Source organism: Amia ocellicauda, chromosome 4, assembly GCF_036373705.1.
Source record: "Amia ocellicauda isolate fAmiCal2 chromosome 4, fAmiCal2.hap1, whole genome shotgun sequence".
NCBI lineage: Eukaryota > Metazoa > Chordata > Actinopteri > Amiiformes > Amiidae > Amia > Amia ocellicauda.
This window is the reverse complement of record NC_089853.1, coordinates 51,714,033-51,734,067: the sequence shown is the minus strand read 5'-3', so window position 1 is coordinate 51,734,067 and position 20,035 is coordinate 51,714,033. Positions and strand designations below refer to the sequence as shown.

General features: G+C 38.0%; 2 long non-coding RNA genes across 3 annotated transcripts; one reads left to right on the top strand and one right to left on the bottom strand.

Moving 5' to 3' along the window:
* Nucleotides 1-541: 541 nt before the first annotated feature.
* On the bottom strand, nucleotides 542-18,951 carry LOC136748723 (uncharacterized). Of its 2 annotated transcripts, none has more exons than XR_010816613.1 (4): nucleotides 18,711-18,951; nucleotides 1,222-1,259; nucleotides 917-1,068; nucleotides 542-684 (listed from the first exon to the last, which is right to left on the bottom strand). It is a non-coding gene; the product is annotated as an uncharacterized LOC136748723 (long non-coding RNA). The 2 variants fall into 2 exon arrangements; XR_010816612.1 differs by lacking the exon at nucleotides 18,711-18,951 and adding an exon at nucleotides 2,020-2,672.
* LOC136748912 (uncharacterized) lies at nucleotides 16,260-17,292 on the top strand. Its single transcript, XR_010816660.1, has 2 exons — nucleotides 16,260-16,735; nucleotides 17,079-17,292. It is a non-coding gene; the product is annotated as an uncharacterized LOC136748912 (long non-coding RNA).
* Nucleotides 18,952-20,035: the final 1,084 nt, after the last annotated feature.

Below are 20,035 nucleotides of genomic sequence, written 5' to 3'. Positions count from 1 at the left end.
AGCGTCTGCCTATTTTGTTCTGGGGGGGGGGGGGGGGAAAAGGGAAAAGAGGTATCAATTTACACCCACCCAGGTAACATAATCACTGCCACCACCACCTTTAGTATAGCGGGGAGGCCCGGAAATGTCAGCAATGCACCGTACAGTCGATTAGGCGGACTCGGGGAGACAGGAGTAAATAAAAACAGCCTTTATTAATCACACATAACAAAGCCACTGCCGTCTTTGGTTGGCAGACGTTGCTTCCGCTCTGCCTGTCCACGTTCAATCCAGCGCACTTCAAATAACTCCTACAGCCCTCCTCTCAGTTGAGATCAGATTGCCCCTTTTTATTTTGACTTTCACTCATTCCCCTCGCCTCTCTCGATCGTACACCCCAGTGAAGAATGTGAGCTCACACAGTGAGCTAAATCTGTAACCACTCCGAGAGGTCGGTGTGAGCTCCCAGCTTGAGCTCCCAGCGTGAGCTAACCATGCTCACACTGTGGGTTCATTGTGACATGGATATTCAGTAATTAGATTCAAGACACACACACCGTAATATGTTCAGAAATGTATTTATTAGTGATCTGTACAAGGTTTCAATTTGATGAAGCACTTAAGAGTTCTACTGTAGTCTTCATTTTGTTCAAATTTTTCGTTTTACTTCTACCACCACCTCATCATGAAAATGCTTCACACGTTCTGGAATAGAAAAATCAAGCTGTAAATACAACACAATTTGTGGAATATCAATGGAAATTCATGAGTGTTCACCATTGCATGACTAGTGATTGGTAACAGTTTAATTATTTTACCTGACCACTTAGCACAATCCAGTTGATTTTAAAGCCCAAACTCTTTCCTAAAATGACATACTGTAATCAGTTAGCTATAAATATTGCAAGGGGGAAAATCATAATGCAATTACACTTACTGAAAATCCCTAAAACTCCTCTACTTTGTCAACCAACTGGTTGTGTTCATCCTCATCAGGAATTAATTTTATTAGGATTGATCCCTCATGATGATTCCTTGATTCTGCTCCAATTTTTGTTTTAAGAATGACAAATTGAATATTAGCATTTGCTGCAAGACAACAAAAGGTAAAGAACAATTATAGCATCAACTGGAAGAATGAAAATACTTAAATTTTAAAGAGAATACATATTTTTTCCACCTGCATGACTTAAAGCAAACAGACAATGATCAAATATTTTTCATTACAAATGAAGACCATACCTGATGTCAGGGAGCAGACGTGGCTTTCACTGAATACACTAAAGAAAAAGGAAGCGATTATTTAATCTTATTCCACATTCATAAATGTAGTCATAAAAAGCTATCTTTGAAAATGAGGTCAAACTATCTCCAAAGTATTTAATCCTCCACCAATTCTAAAGCATTAAGAACTCTTAATGGGTCTGTTTCTATATAATGCAATTGTTGTATTGTAGTAAACCTCTGGCGTTTTTTAGTTTTGTTATTGTTACTCTGTAACCTGTTTTAAACTTATTTAACACTAGAACGGTTATAGCTGCTTTTTGTGCAGCTTTCGCAATTCAAAAGTGCGAATGTGAATTTCTCCCGCACATCGGTTATTAACCATTTCAATTAAATACGGCGTTTCAGATGTAAACTCCTCATAATTAATACGTTCTAAATACTTTCTTCTCAAACCCCCGGACCTGCGGTAATAATATAGCCGACAAACTGTACGTTGTAATACATTAGTCACTCAGTGTGAAAGAATTATAATCGTGTTGGTTGCTGAAACACGTGCTTTTCTACAGCTATTCATTAATATCATTATTTTATTAGCAGATTTGCACTGAGCTCTCGCCTGTCCTGACCGGCTCAGTAAGTTTCTAACTTTCCTTGGAATTCAGTCAAACCCGGGATCCGGATCAATGCCGTGATCAGCCATTGATCATGATAATGAAATAACGCGGTGCAGTCTGTAGCGCACAGAGCGCGTTTGGTTTATTCATGATCGCAATTTTCTGGAAAACACAAAAGAAGTAAATTAAAATGCCTTACCATATCGCTCTTCACTGATCCGGACTCCGTGTTTAAACAACAGTGAACTACTGCTTTTCTCCCATCTGTGAGAAAGGCTGCTCTAATACAATCCAGGTGGATCGTGTTAAAAATCCAATCGTTTTTAAAAGAAGACTGGAATAATAAATTATTCAGGTTTCCCATAATGTAGAGAGAAGAAAAATACACCAAAACTTAATGCAAATCCCATAATGCACCATTTCGGGTAACACAAATGTTCCTATCTACATTAGGCGGCGTTTACTATCTAATTTACATAGAGGCTATTTCGCGCCCCCTGTTGGAACGGTCACAGGGAGATCTGCTCTAGTGAGCTCACATCTTCAGTTGGACAGCTCTCCCGTTTTATCCCGATTCACCAGGACTTAGCCTATTAGCGCAATGACTCCCAATAAATTCGCACGCGTATTAACAATCATTAAAAGAACGTGAAGATAGTCCGTGTTAAAATATTGCAATCAAAGTCGATGTTAAATTCCCAATCATGACATCAGCTTATTTCATTATCAGATGTCTGCTAGCTATGCTGTTTTATTATGCTAAATGGCTAATCATTTATTAAATAAAGGAGACCGTTATGTATGAATTCACTTAAAATGCGTGAACACCATTGACCGTTTACTTAGACGTTTGCCCTGGATAACTAGTTTTTGTTTCCAAAAATTACCTTTTCAGTCTTAAGGGGTTCTCATGGAGGGATCGCCTACTTCCGTGTACTCAAAATGCAGTGGTGAAACTTTTGATAATATATAACAATTTATGAACTGCACGTTTATTAATATTGTCATTGTTTCCAGTGTGTTTTTTTCGGTTTCTTAGTAGGGGTTTAGGGTTAAGCCTGTTAAAAAAAAAAATATGTAGTCCTAATCTACGACAATGAGACATGTGTATCGTAAGGTACACTTATAAATTTCAATTAAAGAAGTGAATTTATAGTATCACCTTATCACGAATCCTGGAATCTTGTAGAACTCAATTTCTGTAATAATTGGACGCAGACACCAATTCCAAAGATATAAATTGTCAAATTTATTCAAAAACAAAGACTAAAATGTAGCACTACACTAATTATACAAAAGGGGAAAACTAATTAAAATTCAACTCTAGATCAACAAATCAAAGACAAATCACTTCCGTGACCAAATCAAAGACCATGGGATTGCATATGATAACACACAAATCATTAAACAAAAAAGGTTATAAACACATTGACTACAATACCGATTAGTAAGACGAAGGTTAGTCTCTCATTAGTATTGTTAGTCAGACATTAAATAACTAGGCAGGTTAGTATTTATGTCAGGTAACTTCTCGTTATATATATATCAGTCTCAGAAAGATCCAATCATTATTTGTTACCACAATTTCCTTTAACTGATTATTATTCAATGATTAAGGATAGGCAGGGCCACCTATAATCTGGTGTCTGTTAACTTGTGTCAATTTCAGACTAAACAGTTAAACACGAATGAGAAGATATTTCTCGGCGTTGACAGATTTTATTTCTAAAATTATCAACAAAACAATTTAATGCAACACACATTTATTTTTAAGAAAACTAAATGATATTACACATTCTAGAGTTATGAATCACAGATTAACATTTCTAATTGATTTCTCAAATGTCATGAATCACAAACTCCAAACTGTTAAACTTATCTGAACTTCGTCGCAGAGAGGCCTCTCTGGCTTCGGGCTCAGATAACAGCACACGGCACGAGGTCCGTGTGGTTTGGAACAAAGGCAGTCCGGTTCGGCTTTGTCCAAGAACTTCCACTCAGTCGATGCACCTGGAAGTTGGGGTTTCGCGAATGTAGTCTTTTCCAAACAGATTTTCCACTGGTTTGAAGGCTCCAAGGTTGTGCACAAAATCTTCTTTGTAAGCAGGGTTTCCACCGTAGTTACTTGAAGACAAAGTCTTTGAGGAAAGCAGGGCCCTGTTCGTTCCAAGGGTCAAGTTTCTTAAGACTCAAATAGCTATTTAAATGACTGACACTTTCGTATTCAGTCGAATTAGTCAATTGTCCAGCTGTAAAACTCCACTGATCAGGTGGGCACAGGCGGGCAGCGCAGTCTGTAAAGTTCTTTATTTAATAAAGTCCTTTAAAAGAATTCTTCGTACGGCTCAATCTCCTTCTCCCAGTTTAACTCTTCTGTTGCCGGCAAAGACTTGGTTGGTTTCTGGTTCCGATTCGGGCAACAGAGCTACAGGTTGAGCTGTGGCAGCGAGTTACTGGTTCAGGTGAGTGTGTGTGTGAGAGAGAGAGAGAGAGAGAGAGAGAGAGAGAGAGAGAGAGAGAGAGAGAGAGAGAGAGAGAGAGAGAAGAGAGAGAGAGAGAGAGAGCGTGTGCTGTTCTTTATACGCCTGTCAGATCAATAGGTGATTGGTTCTTCAGTTTTTGAGATTGGATTTCAGTTTCAGCCCCCCAGTGTCCTATTGGAGGGGGGCTTGATTTATGACTGATGTCAATCCATGCCATCTTTTGGAAATGCCGGTTGGCCCGGGGTTCGTAGCTCTGTGTCTGGATTTCGGCTCTCGTCCATTTCAAAGAGTTTTTATTACCTACAGGCCCCCTTCCCCAGACATTTCACAGCAGGATTCCAAACTATTTGGCCTATTCTCGGTGCCATCCTCCTAAAACTATCACTTTGATGTAAACCAGTTCCACACTTTAAGGAAATCTGATAACTTTGGGGGGAGAGGTCTTCTTTAGATCAGTGCTTCAGCTCAGAGCTAAAATGCTCTTATCAAAATAACCCATCATAACGCTATACATGGAAACGTGTATACTGTTTAATTTTAATAAAGCAAAACATTGCTTGATTGCTGTTGTCGGTAGTCCAAACCTGACTATCCTGCTTTGCTGTAGGCAGCTGAACAAAGAACCCTGTTGTGCAATTGCACTGCAACCTACAAGCAGAATTATATTGAAGAATACCATTTTACAGCACAAATCGGCAAAATCGCAGCATACTACTGTTAAGTGATTAAAATATGTTTAATATCTCAAGATGCACAAACCAGCACAAACGTAGCAGAAACGAATGACAACTTTTGATTGATTCTGAGTTTGATGGGGTACTGAGTGACGTCACTCGTTAAAAAAGTACTCGAAAACTAAAATAGCACAAATGTTTATTTTAACAACACAAATCTGCACAAACGTAGCACAAACGAAATAGACTGTTTTGGTTCGATTTGGATGTTGATGGGGTGCTGACCCAGACAGCAAACTAAGTTGGCCCAATGTTGGTTTATGGTTGGCTTGGTTGGCAAGTGGTCAGCTGGCACGCTAACTATGGGCCAACGTTGGCCCAACAATTTACTAGACAGCAAACAAAGTTGGCCCAGTGTTGGTTTATGGTTGGCTTGGTTAGCAAGTGGTCGGTTGGCACGTTAACCATGGGCCAACGTTGGCCCAACAAATTGCATCACAAGTAAAATAAAATAAAAATAGTTATGTAGAGAGAGAGAGAAAAAAGTTATTGTGCTACCCCTTATTTCTTAAAGCTGACTTACGGGATGTACCTATTAAATCTGTATTACTGAGGGTCAGTATTGTTCATGAAGAAGAAAATTGTTGATGTTTTCGATTGTTCTGATTGGTTGTTTACTATAAACATGAGCGCGAGCTCGGGGTGAGGAGTTTGCTGAAGATGCTCGCGCGGTAAACCTGAGGTAAAGTTTGCTTGTTCGTTTTTAGCCTGGAAGAAGACTTACACTTACAGCATCGGATTTCAAGGTAAGATTGAATGAAATTGTGTGTAACTCAATCTGTAAACAATTAAAGTACAAGAAAATAGCCATACATCTTCTCATACAGTAAATGTAATTATCTCTTTAGGGAATCTGATGTCTTGGGAAAACAAATGTCACCTGAAATTAATAATGGTTTATAATGATTATGATTATTATTTGTATTGGTTTGTGTGTGGTACCCAAGGACAGGGTACCGAGTGTTGTGCCTGTGCGTGATTCGCGTTACCTTTTTCTCAATAAACAAACCATAAAACTAGAAGACCAGACATTATGTTTGCCAGCTATTTTAATGTATTTAAACAAAATAAGAAATATTTTAAACTCTTTTTTTAGTTTCTCTATAAATATAAGTTTTAAATTCGCCTTGCAACCATCACTGCCTATGCAAGGTATGGAACCTGCCGCCGCCGCCCTACGTAAAAGTCCAGGTCCGTTTTTTGGTCCCAGTTCGCTCCTGTACATAACATAAGTAATAACTATATATACAATTCAAATAATCGCTTAGGCTACAGCAATCAATGGAAAATGAACAGCACTGTACATTCACACTGAACAAGCGCGGCATCAGCAACGCGCCAGAAATACACAACAATTATTATTATAATATTGATACAACTACAGGCGCACAGGATATCTTAGGATACAATACTGGACCAACACCTCATTAATAAGATCCTTTTGTGGGATTCTTTTCAACCCAGTCTCACAAAAAAATGTAATTAAATCCTACAGTACATACCAGCAGCGAGCATAACAACATGTGAAAATAAATACATGTGATACATACATAAATACATACATCTTAGATAATCTTTTTCTTGATTTCTTCATGGATAATTTAGTAGTAACTAGTATGTCATCAAAGCCCAGCTCTCAGCCATCATCAAAAGCGCACTACATGTGTTCCGAGAAAATTTTGTATTCTTTTCATTTGCGAAAATGAGCGCGTTGCTAACGTTAGCAGACACAACAGAGCCGGCATTAACAGAATAAATTGCTTTTTTGTTTGTTTTTTAAAGCTTCCGTATTGATATTTCAGTGAGCGGCTAAACATTGGACGCTTGACTTTCTCAATTTATTTTGGCGCGGCTCAAATACATTATAACTGTGGTTGGGGCCCCCCTGGTGGTAATATTAGTTTGCAGTTACTACGGCAGTCACTAATAGGAATAATATAAATAATTATACTTATGTATATCATGGCTTTATGTTATCCTGTGATTTTTGTTAGACTGATGAAGACTACAAATGATTAATCCAGAAGGGCAATTCAAACCTGCATCATACTGGACAGTACGGAGAAGAGTGCGAGCACAAATTAGAAATCATCTGCAAACCATTGCAATTGAAACAGAAAATTAGCCATTTTCTGATATATCTGTGGCTAACAGTGGTTCTATTTCAGAGCCATCTATATCACATTACGTTTCTGATTCTGACTCACAGAACACAGATGACAATATTTTTAATTTAAATGAACAGCCCTTATTCAACAGTACAACATCTGAGACTGACAATCTTTTGTACAACACAGAACCAGAATCAGACACAGACACATTAAGGACAGTATTGCACAATGGGCAGTTAAATATAAAATACCAAATGCTGCACTGTCAGATCTATTACTTATAATTGGGAAAGATTATCAATCCCTACCTAAAGATGCCAGAACTCTGTTAGGTACAGTAACAAGTTACAAAATCAAGGAAATCACAGGGGGATCATATTACCATTTTGGTATTTCGAGTAATTTAATTACTAAATTGTGCAACTTTCCACCATTTTTCAGAGACACAGAAACACTGTTACTACAAGTAAATATTGATGGCCTGCCACTGTTCAAAAGTACAAATATGCAATTGTGGCCAATTCTTGGGATGCTCAGTCTGCCATCCCTGAAAGAACCATTTCCAATCGGAATATTTTGTGGTCCAAGCAAACCTGGCAATGTTTCGGAGTTTCTGTATGATTTCATACAAGAAATGAAATTAATTCAGAGTGAAGGAATTTCATACAATGGGAAACATTATGAAGTCAAATTGTTGTCAGTGATTTGTGACACACCTGCTCATGCATTTGTCAAGAATATCAAAGCACATACTGGTTATCATGGATGTGATAACTGTGTACAGGAGGGGGTATGGGATGGCAAGATGACATTCCCTGAGACCAATGCTACGTTGAGGACAGACATTGATTTTGCAGAAATGAGAGACCAAGACCATCACCATGGATCCTCACCACTTAGCGACCTTAACATAGGCATGGTCTCACAATTTCCTTTAGACTATATGCATCTTGTGTGTCTTGGTGTTACCAGAAGGCTAATCGTGTTGTGGGTAAAAGGACCTCTGCATTGCAGATTGGGTACCACTGTAATCAATCAGCTGTCTGAAGAATTACATGATTTACGGACTCCTATGCCAAAAGAATTCAATCGAAAGCCAAGGTCACTTAATGAAGTACAAAAATGGAAAGCTACTGAATTCCTTCAGTTTTTGTTGTACACTGGTCTATTGGTTTTAGCGCGAAGACTGTCTGACGTGTTTTACAAGAATTTCTTGCTACTTTTTGTAGGGATATTTATGCTTGTGAGCCCATCATTCTCTAATGACTGTACAGATTATGCCCATGACATACTTGTTCTCTTTGTGAAGAACTTTGGTGATCTATACAGTACAGACATGCTGGTGTATAATGTTCATAGTCTTCTACATTTGTCTGCAACTGTGAAGCGTTTTGGTCCATTTGATGGCATTTCAGCTTTTCCTTTTGAAAGTTTTCTTGGAAAGCTTAAAAATTGCCATTACAACAAGTTATACGTCGATTGTCAGAAATTGACTCCAACTGGATGAAATTTAAGAAGAAAAAAAAAGGACTGCGAAAACAACATAACAAAGGGCCACTTCCATTGGATTATCTTTTGTCTGAACAGTATGAAGTATGCAAGGATTTTACAATTTGTTTATCTACAGGGGACAACTGCATTAAAATACAAGACAACATTGCTCTTGTACAGAACATTATACAGTGTGAAGGAGAATCTTACATAGTTTTTAAAACATTTAAAACAATAGAAGAGTTATTTTCCTATCCTCTCAGTTCAGTATCTCTTGGCATCTACAGGGTTTCCAATCTTAGTGCTCAGATAGAAATTGCACCTTTGTCAGTTGTTACAAATAAATATGTCCTTATGCCCAGTAGAAATAGCTTTGTTGCAGTTCCTCTTTTACATTTAGTGTAACATGTTAAAGATGAATATTTGGTGAATATCCTTTTAAAATATCCCTTTTTAATTATTTTTTTACAGAAATCCTCATAATGTTTCACATTGTTGAGGTCCTTGAATCACAGGAGGTTGACATTGTGCCAGTCTCTTGGATGGTGAATGGAGAAACATGTAAATGGCTCAATTTCAATGGGGAGAAACTTAAAAAGGCAGTAATGAAAGGCATCAGAAGAGAGGAAGAGTGGGCCCAATATGAAGTTCGCATTCTGTATACAACTGGTAAATTTACATTTATTTATCATAAAATACATGACAATGGCGATGCATTTGACATAAACGTATTTCTACTATTTGTAAAGATACCCACCATGAAGTGTTGAGTAGCTGACCTGTGGTCATTTGCAATTTCATAATTTCTAATTTATATTTGTTTGATTAAAGTCCAAATTTTATATTTTACAATTTGATGAACACATGATCAACACTTAAGGCTCATTTACATGAATGACAATAACAATTACAATTTTAATGTACATAGTGCTGTGCTTATTGTTTTTAAAAGATCTATAATCACTTCCACATTAATTTAATTGAGCAAACGTATTAATTGTCAATGTGAAGGTATGGCAAAGTTGGTCTAGGTCAAGGGTCTCAAACTCTGTTGCTGTTTTATTTTCTCCTCAATGTCCTCAATAATTTAAGTGGTTTAATTGTTTAAGTAGCTAGATACATTTAAACATCTATAAAGGCCCAAGTGTATTTTATAAGCAACTCTACCTTGAATCAAATGCACTTTTAGACCATCAACTCTAAAATACCTCACAATTGCTTTTTTATAATACGTTAAATTAAATAATTAGACAAATTCAATTAATAGGGACTCTGGTGGAATGAAAACCAGCATATACAGGGCCCTCCAGGGATTAAGTTTGAGGCCCCTGGTCTAGAGCATAGTAACTCTAATCAATTGGTGTACTTGTGTCTTAAAGTGATTCATTCCAATGTCACCTATAATTTCTTGTCAGTATTGCTTTCATACAATTCAAATCACAATTTCTTGCAAAATTAAACAGCATTTACAGTAAATTAACTACAAAAATGAACTCCACAGAACACTATGAGAAAGCCAGAAAAAAACTTCCTCAAGCACAAGTGACATCTGATATACACACGACTGATGTCCCACCAAATGTTCAAGACCGGCCCAGGTGAAAAAGAAAGCAACCTCTCTGTAGTTTGTCTTTTAAAGTTACCCTGGCCAATCTAAATAAAGTGTTTATTTGTTTTAATGTTAAGTTTTGTTTTAAAATGCTTCTAATAACAATGCAGTGCTAATTATGTATTTTTTCCATATATATAGTTTAATGTGTGAAGTCATCCTGGTAACTAAACACTGGATTTTAGAGCAAACCTTTTGTTTATTTTTGAACATGAATTAATTGAATAGTTTATATTGTAATTGAGACTGTGTGAGATTACCCTCATTGTATATTAAATAATATATACTATAATATATAATTTTAATATTTCAGGGTGCATAAATGCTGGTCCTCTAGTGAAGATTAAGTGATCCCACCCAAAAAATTACCTCCATAATGTTCGATGCAACGCACTTCTTACTCCCCATCATTGCCACCATCACCCCCCTCATCGTTATTGCCCAAAAGGTTGGTATGTTACATAGAAGGTATACAAAATATGTCCTTATTATTTAAAGGATAATCTGCGGTTAGGCACAATTTTACACTCATCAGAAAGTACATTTAATTTACTTTTCTTCATTTATTTTTTACTTTAACTTATATTTAGCATGCTAATATTTAAATGAAACAGTAAATGTATTGCTACTATTTCTGTCTTTATAACAGAGAATGAAGTGTTTCCTCCATCTGAAAGAGTAAATAAAGATTAATGTTTTTAAATTGCATATGTATATGTAAAACATGACCTACTTGTTTTATTGTTGAAGGTTACCATCCTCAACATCTGGGGCTCACTGATTTGAAGTTTCTCAAAAATCACCATCTCACAATATCAGGATTTCCAACTCATCTGTGCCTTCAGGTACTTCAAAGTTTCACAGCGCACATCGTTTGAAAGCTTATTCTCTTGGCTACCAGCACATTTCATTCTCAAACACATCCAATTTACAGTTTCGCCCGCCATCATTCAGAGCCCGGGAGCTCTCTATGGGTGTATGTTGCTTCTACCAAAACGTGGATAGTCTTGTTTTGATCAGTAGACTGTCTGGTTCCAGAATATGTCATAATTGTCGATATTTTCTGAGATTTTGTATTCCTACTCAGACCTAGTATCCCCCCACCCCTCCATTTCAGAATGCCTATGGAATTTGAATTTGTAGTTCTAGCAATTAATTAATAATCTACATTTACATATCATTATAGATCATGGCCACAACCTGCTCAAAGTAAGTTTAGTAAAGTGTGAATGTTTGCCAGCCCCTTTGTTTTCTTTAGAATTAAAATTTAAATAGAATGTTTTATTAGTACTATGAGTAATTTATAAATTACAGGGTGTCCAGATCCCTGTGCTAATTAACAAAGCCCCTTCAACAGGTTAATAAAGATGTCTCCGTAGCTGCTAGAGTGAGTCCCCATGTTGTTTATACATTTACCATAGCAAATTGTACTTATTATAATTTCCTGTATAGTACCCTGTGCAGTTTTGAAATATAAAATGTGTATAAGCCCTTATACATTGTGTGTTAACTGGGTATCACTGCAGTGTATTTCAAGATTAATAAGTAGATATTGATATATGTTTCTTGTTTAGGTTTGCCATCTTGCTCTCAAAGGAGGATCAAACACTTTGGAAATCTGCAGAAGAATAATGAGGGCCAGTCTTACCAATAGTTTGGCAATTCAATTGAATTGGTTAGGCAAAGGATCCAAACGTGCCTTTTCAAAGCTGAAGTTTTCTGCAGTCATAGCAAGTGAGTAGTAACAGTTTTTTACCTGTGGTAAAATTAACACTATATAACTATATATGGGTCTTCCTGAGCAATTGTCAGGCAGAAACTGAACTTACACTCATCACGGGACAGACATGTGGGCCTGTTATCTTTCTCTCCTGTCTGGTTTGCATAAAAGTGACTGTAGTTTGTAACTTCTCTAAGACTGTTCTTGAGATCGCCTCTTGAACCTCTTCCTTGCAGCTGTTTGTAATAAAAACATTTTGATTGGAGGTGCATCTCTCTCTGGATTTCTGCGACTCTTCACACACACATACACACACACATATATATAACTGTAATTAAAAAGTAAATAAATGATAAAATGTATTAACTTTACTTATTCTGAGGTCAATCCCTCAGGAACTGCAGGGAAGTAAAACAGTTTTCACTGCTTGTGTAATTTGTTGTTGTTTTAATAGGGATTTTATATTTTCATTACAAATAGTTTAATTTAGACATACTAAACGTAAAGTACAATTAAATTCTGGGAATACAAAGGTTACAATTTTGTTACACAAAATGTTATTTATTCAACATTAAAAAGTGATTATTAACCTTATTTATTTCAGAAGCTGTAAGAAGAAACCCTACAACATCACAAGCAACTGATGCTGAAGTGGAAAAAAACATTAGAGAGTGGCTGAAGTATGCTGGTGACAGAGATGGAGGCAGAAAACGACGAATGCTCTCTATTCAGGAGGGAAATCAAATTGAAATGCCAGTGGAAACGCCATCTTATGGAGAGGTGGAACTTCATTTTAATAGTGTATTCGATTTTTTGAAACATTTAAGAAGTAGCATGTTACTGCAGCCATTATTGTATCGCATTGGTGTTGTTGTTGAAAATGTCAATATTATTGTTCAGAATAATATATGCATTAATCTATTAATTAAAGATTTGCCCATTTTTTAAATGATTTAATATGAAATAGTAGAAAATATTGTACTAATAGCAAACTAATGGTCATAATGTTTTGACCTGTTTTTTTTTTAACCTTTTTATGTTACCTTCATAAAGGCTACATAACTTGTCATAATATAATTCTTAAAGCTTTATAACAACTTCTCCAAGTGACATAACAGGTGTGTAAGTATTTGTAATGTTGCACTGACTCAGGGGAAAGGCCAGAAGGAAAGGAGACCGATGAATACTTACACACCTGTTATGTATATTGGGGAAGTTTTTATAAAGCTTTATGAATGCTGTGATGACATGTAGCTTTTGTGAAGGTGTTAGTCAGGCTACATAGAGGAGCTTTCAAATAAAGCGTTACCAACAAAACAAAATATGCACTGAATAAAATAACATTACATAAAACAATGTATGGACTAAACTGTGGAATTAATACCTGACTATGTGTTCCTAATATCTGTGCCTAAAATAAAAGTGTAATTGATCATTATTTTTAAATGTGCTTGGTATGGGTTATTCTATTTTTTTTTATAATATTCATTTTCTTGCTGGACCCAGCTTTTTAAAATGAGAATGATAACCAAATACCAACTTTGGGCCAATGTTGGCCCGATTAGCAAAATGACGTTGGCCCACCGTCAGTTATCAACCTAAAATTGCTGTCTGGGGAGTGACGTCACCGCTCATAAAATATCATCTTTAATATCTCGGGAACCATACCGACACAAAAGATCGTGTTTGCGGCACAAAGCAGCACAAATGCAGCAAAAACAAATGCATATATTTGTATTCATATTCTGAACACATGGGGTACCAACTTCACGGAGGTTCACAAAAGTCCTTTCCACATCAGGCTCTATCGCTCGTAGTGTTTTCTGTCTTTGTTTTTAAAACGAAACAAACCAAACCCACAATCACTATGCTCCTCCCATAACAGGGACGGACTTGCTATAATGGCCTGGTTTTCCAAGGACGGACATTTAAGACAGTGGAACCAAGGCATTAGTTAAACCAGGGCTGCGTCCCAAATCCCACACTTGCTCCCTACACCCTTCGACAAGTGTATACTTAGCGTGACGTAGTGCTGACGCTGTACTCATACCTCCCGGAGACGGGGGAAGCCACACAAACACAATTAACCCACGAAAATCCCTCCCTCGCCCCACATGTAACACACATACACACATGCACACCCACACAGACAAACAGGGTCCCCGAACTGACCCACCCACCCACGATACACACTTTTACCCCCCCAACCCCCCATAGAATGCGAGAAGGGGTTGTAGTATTTTGTGGTCCAAGGTCCGGACCACTGCGACCGAGTGGTCCGGACCTCGGCAAAGTGGTCTGCGGAGTGGTCCAGATCACGTAGCGAAAACTGGGATGGGTTTTTTTCTTTTCTTTTCTTGGAGATATCGTCTAAAACCCGTTTACTGTAAAATATATGTTGTCGAAACTACAAACATAATAATCAATAATGTAAATAAATAAAAACCTAATCGCACACTTGTCTCTCCATCCATTTTCACCGGTCATTAAAATACATAATAACTCAAATATAACCCATAATCCTGCCTGCCCTTTACAATAGAGCCAGTCTGGCGCTCAAGTGGCGATCTCTAGCTGTCTACAGTTTTTCATGTGTTCACGCATTGTACAGCATTACATGTGTTTTCCTACAACTGTAGTCAGATTGAGTGGATGCAGTAATTACACCGCAAATAAACATGGAATGGAAACGGAGATTGAAGAGAGCTAATTTTGGAAATGCAATATTTACGTTTACACTTGTTTCATTATCTTATTGTATGCCGTTTTTGAGCTTTTTGCTTATTGTAGGTGTCACAATTCAAAACATCCCCAATTCTCCACTAGATGTCGCCATCATCCTGCCTTCCCAGTCACCTCTCCCAGCTCCCTTCATTCAATCATTGTTCCTGACACCCATGTACACTTCTGCAATCACCCTCTGCACCTCCCAACCTGGTTTTCTGTTCCACATATAAACCCCTCACCGTCTCTCACTCATCGGGAAGTTTTGTCAGTTTTCAGTTACATCTCTGAGCATTACTCTCCGTACCTTGATCATTGCCTTGTTCCCTCGATTCCTTGCCTGACCTCCCGACCCCCGACCACGACTTTGGACTCTTTGACTTTGTTTGCCTGATCGCCCGACCCTTGCCTGTGACCACGACCACGTCTCTGCCTTGCCCTTGATTGCCCTGTTCTGCCGGTACCGACCCACACCTGTCTGACCTCCTCTACTCCGCACCGCGACTGGGTCCCCTGTTCCCGTGCCCCGTGGTACGTTACAGTAGGCTATATAGTTATTTATGTTTTGACTGCAGTGTGTGCGTTTAGAAAAAAGTGATTGGTTCTTGCATTAGAATGTAAGTTTCATCTGTATTAATGTTTTGATGTAGGTGTATTAATTAAGGTTGTGGCCCGTGAATACATTTGTGAACACTCAAATGGCCCTTGATAGGAAAAAGGTTCCCCACCCCTGATGCAGAGGTTTCATAGATTCCCAGGATACACTGATGAAGTAACACGCTTATTATAAAAATAAATACAGGTTAACCCGGAGCCCTCCTCTCACATGAAGTGATGAAAAGAACTGAGGATGTGAGTTGGAGAAGCCTTTTTGTATCTTCAGAGATAGTCAATAGGTTGCAGTTTTATGTAGAAGAAGGGTCTACATCTTGTTAAAATACAGTTGTACAAATAGATTGACCACATGCATAATTATTAACACAGGCCTGAGTTTGTTACTGTTGCTGTTGTGTTTGATGTGTTGATTGGTGCTAGTCAGCATTCTTCGTGCAGCAGATGTTATCAAGGACATTGTTTTAAGTCCTCAACCAAATATTTGTGCCCAAAAACATACAACCTTTATACTGTTTTAGCTGAATATCCTAAAGACAGTAGCTTATTTTAATAAAGACAATAGCTGTATACATCTCCAATAAACTAATAATTAATCTAGCCCCCAGAAATAATAAAAATTAATGATTGCTTTATGGACAAAACGGAAGTAACAACATGAAGAATATAAATAAAATAATACAAATCTGAACAGGTGTATGTTGAATGTTATGATCAAAGGCTGTAGTGCTGTGTAACTTTCTAACAGGAAACAATATGTAACACTGCATGGAGCCACATCTCTGATGCAGTATATAACAAACCACATTTAATTTTAATACACATTCTCTAAATCTGAAACATACTCATAGACTGTTTTAAAACTACACCTTTTTAACTGTCACATGTTTAAGAGATTATGTCACCACAATACATTTTTTGGTAACTAGCCAAACAGATTTTTCTCTCTCTCCTATGTGCCGTTTCCACTGGCGGACGCAAACCACAAACCGATCCCACAATCGCACTGCTCCTCCCACAACAGGAGACGGACTTGCTACAATGGCCTAGTTTTACAAAAAGCTCTGGGACACGTCCGAGGACGGCACAGCATGGCATGGACGCTTAAGCCAGTGGAACCGAGGCACTAGTTTCCCCAAAGGTCTCTGACATCATCAAACCAAGAATAGTATATGCTAATGAGGTGAATTAAAGTGCAACATTACCACATTCCGACCGAATGACATTGAAGTGAAGTGGCTGAAAGCAATGCAGACCCAGAGCACAGACATCACAGAAGACACAAGACCCTGTCCAGAAACCTTTGCATTGACCGGGTCTAAAGATGTCACTGATAAAGCTATGAAACAGTTTGACAAATTACAAGGGCTCTACATTTCCTCTCTTTAACTTCAGCTGACTGTGGACGATAATATTGTATATGAGTGCATGGTGAGTGAAGAAGACTGGGTAAAAAAGGTCAAAATGTTCTAAACTGCCTTTGTGCAAAAATAGGAAGTATAAGATGAGAAATGCCATATAAGGAGTTGTTTTATTTTAATCTGCCTGAGTTTAACAAGCCTGCAAGCTAAAAGATAAAGAATGTGGTTAAGCCCTATGCTGTGTAAATGCCAATGTGTCTCATGTCTGTGCAACGGGATCCAAACCACCAAAAGCCGTCCACTCTCTAGCAACAGATGACGAGTGAGTCTGCCACAGGCACCGTGGAAAGAGGAATCAAAATATTGTATATGTCATAATTATATATATATGTGTTATGCCCTGTGTAACGTAGGTCAAGACTGCCTAAAACTGTCTGTACCTCAGCAACAGAGCTGAAACATCCGTGCCTCTTCAGGAGTGGACAGAAGTCCGTTGCGTCACTAACTTTTCTGTATAACTATGCCTGACTGTAGAATGTAACTTCGGAGAGAAACCTCACAGAGACTTCCTTTGTGTCTTTCCTCCCCAAGCTGCTTTTGTGAATAAACGTGTCTGATCAACACTTACTACTCTCTCAGTCTGACTTATTGAAGGGAAACTCCTGACGGAAACTTTACCTCAGGTTCCACAGTGAGTTATGGCAGGAAAGAAATCGCCAAAAATACCACATTCAGTTAACAGGTAAATCACAACAAAATCTGTATTAAATCGTCCCAGATCTCCTACTATTTGAATGTACCCTACTAGGAGCTCAGTATGACATACTGAGAGGCCTGGTAAATTGGGATCATGTATTTTTTTGACATACACATTACACTGGTTTCAGTAGTAAAGAAGTGGCAAACTGTGTCAAAGGTTATTTAACCGAGAGTTTATTATGTTGTTTCCTCATCTATCTCAGTGCGTCCTTCCTTTTATGAAATAACTGGTTGAACTCAGGTCCCTCAGCAATTTGAGCTACAGTAGCTCGTCTGTTCGGGCTAGCATTCGCTCCTCATGTACATCAATAAGCCTTGGCCGCCCATGACCCTGTCGCCGGTTCACCGCTTTTCCTTCCTTGGACCACTTTTGATAGGTTCTGACTAGGCATGGGCCTGTATGAGCTTTTGACGGTATGATAACCTTAAGCAAAAATATAATGGTTTCACAGTGTCGCGATTACAGCTATAAAATGTGTTATTTTTAAGTGTCTGGGTAAAAAACAACTTTTATTTTTAAGCAACATATAGAATAGTTGGAACAGTAGTAAACATGTATGTCAGGTTAAATAATTAAATGAATAAAATACATTTAAAATAATTAAAATAAAATAAATGCATTCACTTAAGTGAGCCTAAACCTGCAGCTCAACAATAATTAGAACTTAAATAATTGAATTATTTTCTGTAAAAAAAAAAAACTAAAAAAAACATTCTAAATAATAATAAAAAAATGCAGTCATTTAAGTGAGCCTAAACCTGCAGCTCAACAAGGTTTTTGGAGACATGCTCACTTTCTACACATTTCTCTTTCAGTCCAAGTTATGATGCAGGAATTTGAGCATGTTCACCTTTCCTGGATTAAGTTTGGAGCGGTGACGTACGAGGCTGTGTCCACTAGAACTGAACTCTGGTGGCTGGGATGCAGATACATTGTCTTGCTACGTTGCCACACACACACACACAGCGGCAAAGACACCGGAGAGCCAGCAGTTTTTTTTTTTTTTTTATGTGATTTTGAACAGATGTACACGATGGTGGAAGACTTAAACAAAAGTATAGACGTGATAACAGCTAAATTTATTTATTGTACTAAATCGCAGAAACGTAGTACTCTGCTCTTCCCCGCTCCGTGAAGTAACGTGAGGGGGGAAACTAGCTGATGTTAGCTGGTTAATTAGCCGTGTTATCTGCCTCGGTAGCAAGCCAATAGTATTTATTTCACAACTGCTAAACACGCAAACTCTCTTAGCTTGTTGCAAATGTTCATTTCAAGACAGCGTTACCTTGAATTTAGCGAAGAGTGACGGGTGGTGCTCCCGTAGATGGGATATCATATCGTATTGCCTCCTCTAGCAACCTCTCCTTAAATATGTCTTACAAGTTGAATGTTCTTCCTCCTCCAAGCCGTGGCCGACTGAATGTTTTCACTACCCGAAAAATTCCCATAGGCCACACTCCGTCTTTTTCGACGGGGGAAAAAATCCAGGGGTTCACCTCCTTCGGCTATCCTACACACAGGTGACTGACTGCTCGCACCAACCGGAGGGGAGGGGTCGTGTTACTCCCTACGCTGCATACGACACAACCTGAGGGATTCCTGCACTTTCTGTCTTTGACGAGACATAACAAAATAGCTCATACCGCTGGAACGGTATCACGAAAAATTGTAGTGGTTTTGAAACCGTGACTTTTTCAAACCGTGGTATACCTTGATACCGGTAACTGGCCCATGTCTAGTACTGAACACTGCCGACCTACATCCCACAAGAGCTGCAGTTTTGGAGATGCTCTGACCCAGTGGTCTAGCCATCACAATTTGGCCCTAGACAGAGTCGCTCAGATCCTTATGCTTGCCCATTTTTTCTGCTTCTAACACATCAACTTTGAGGACAAAATGTTCACTTGCTGCCTAATATATCCCACCCACGGACAGGTGCCATGATAACGAGATTATCAGTGTTATTCACTTCAGTGGTCATAATGTTATGGCTGATCGGTTTATGTTTGAGCAAAGGGCAAACAAATCTTGCACAATCATCCTATTATTTTTTATTAATACTGGACATGGAGGATTGTTTATTGGTCATTGTTGCACTTTAATGCAGTAGTGGACATTCTGAAGGTGTACATTTTGAATTGAGAATTCAATTATTTTTGTACCACAGACAACCAGGTGAGGGAGCACTTGAACAATATTTGGTAGCAGACTTTTTCAGTAAGTATCCATTCAATCTGAGATTCCTTCTGACTTTTTGAGTACTTGGTAATAACTATAATGACCCCTTACCCATGATGACTTACAGTTGTTACAAAATATAAACCTTATAATGTGTCAGGAGAAAAAAAAAAGATTTCTTGTTAAACTGGAATGCAATAAATATTAATTTTCACTCATCATAAAGGAACAATCATGTCTGGTTTTATTGGGTCTGCACAGAAAACAACAATTCACAAGTGGAATGAACTTGTTAAACCCAGCTAGGATATTTGAGAATAGGTTTCAAAAGTAAGGTCAGAGATTTTATCATCTCCAATTGCCTTTCTACACATTTTAACCTGCATTTGTCTGTCCTGGAGCACACTGTGATGTGATTGAATAGCATTTTCA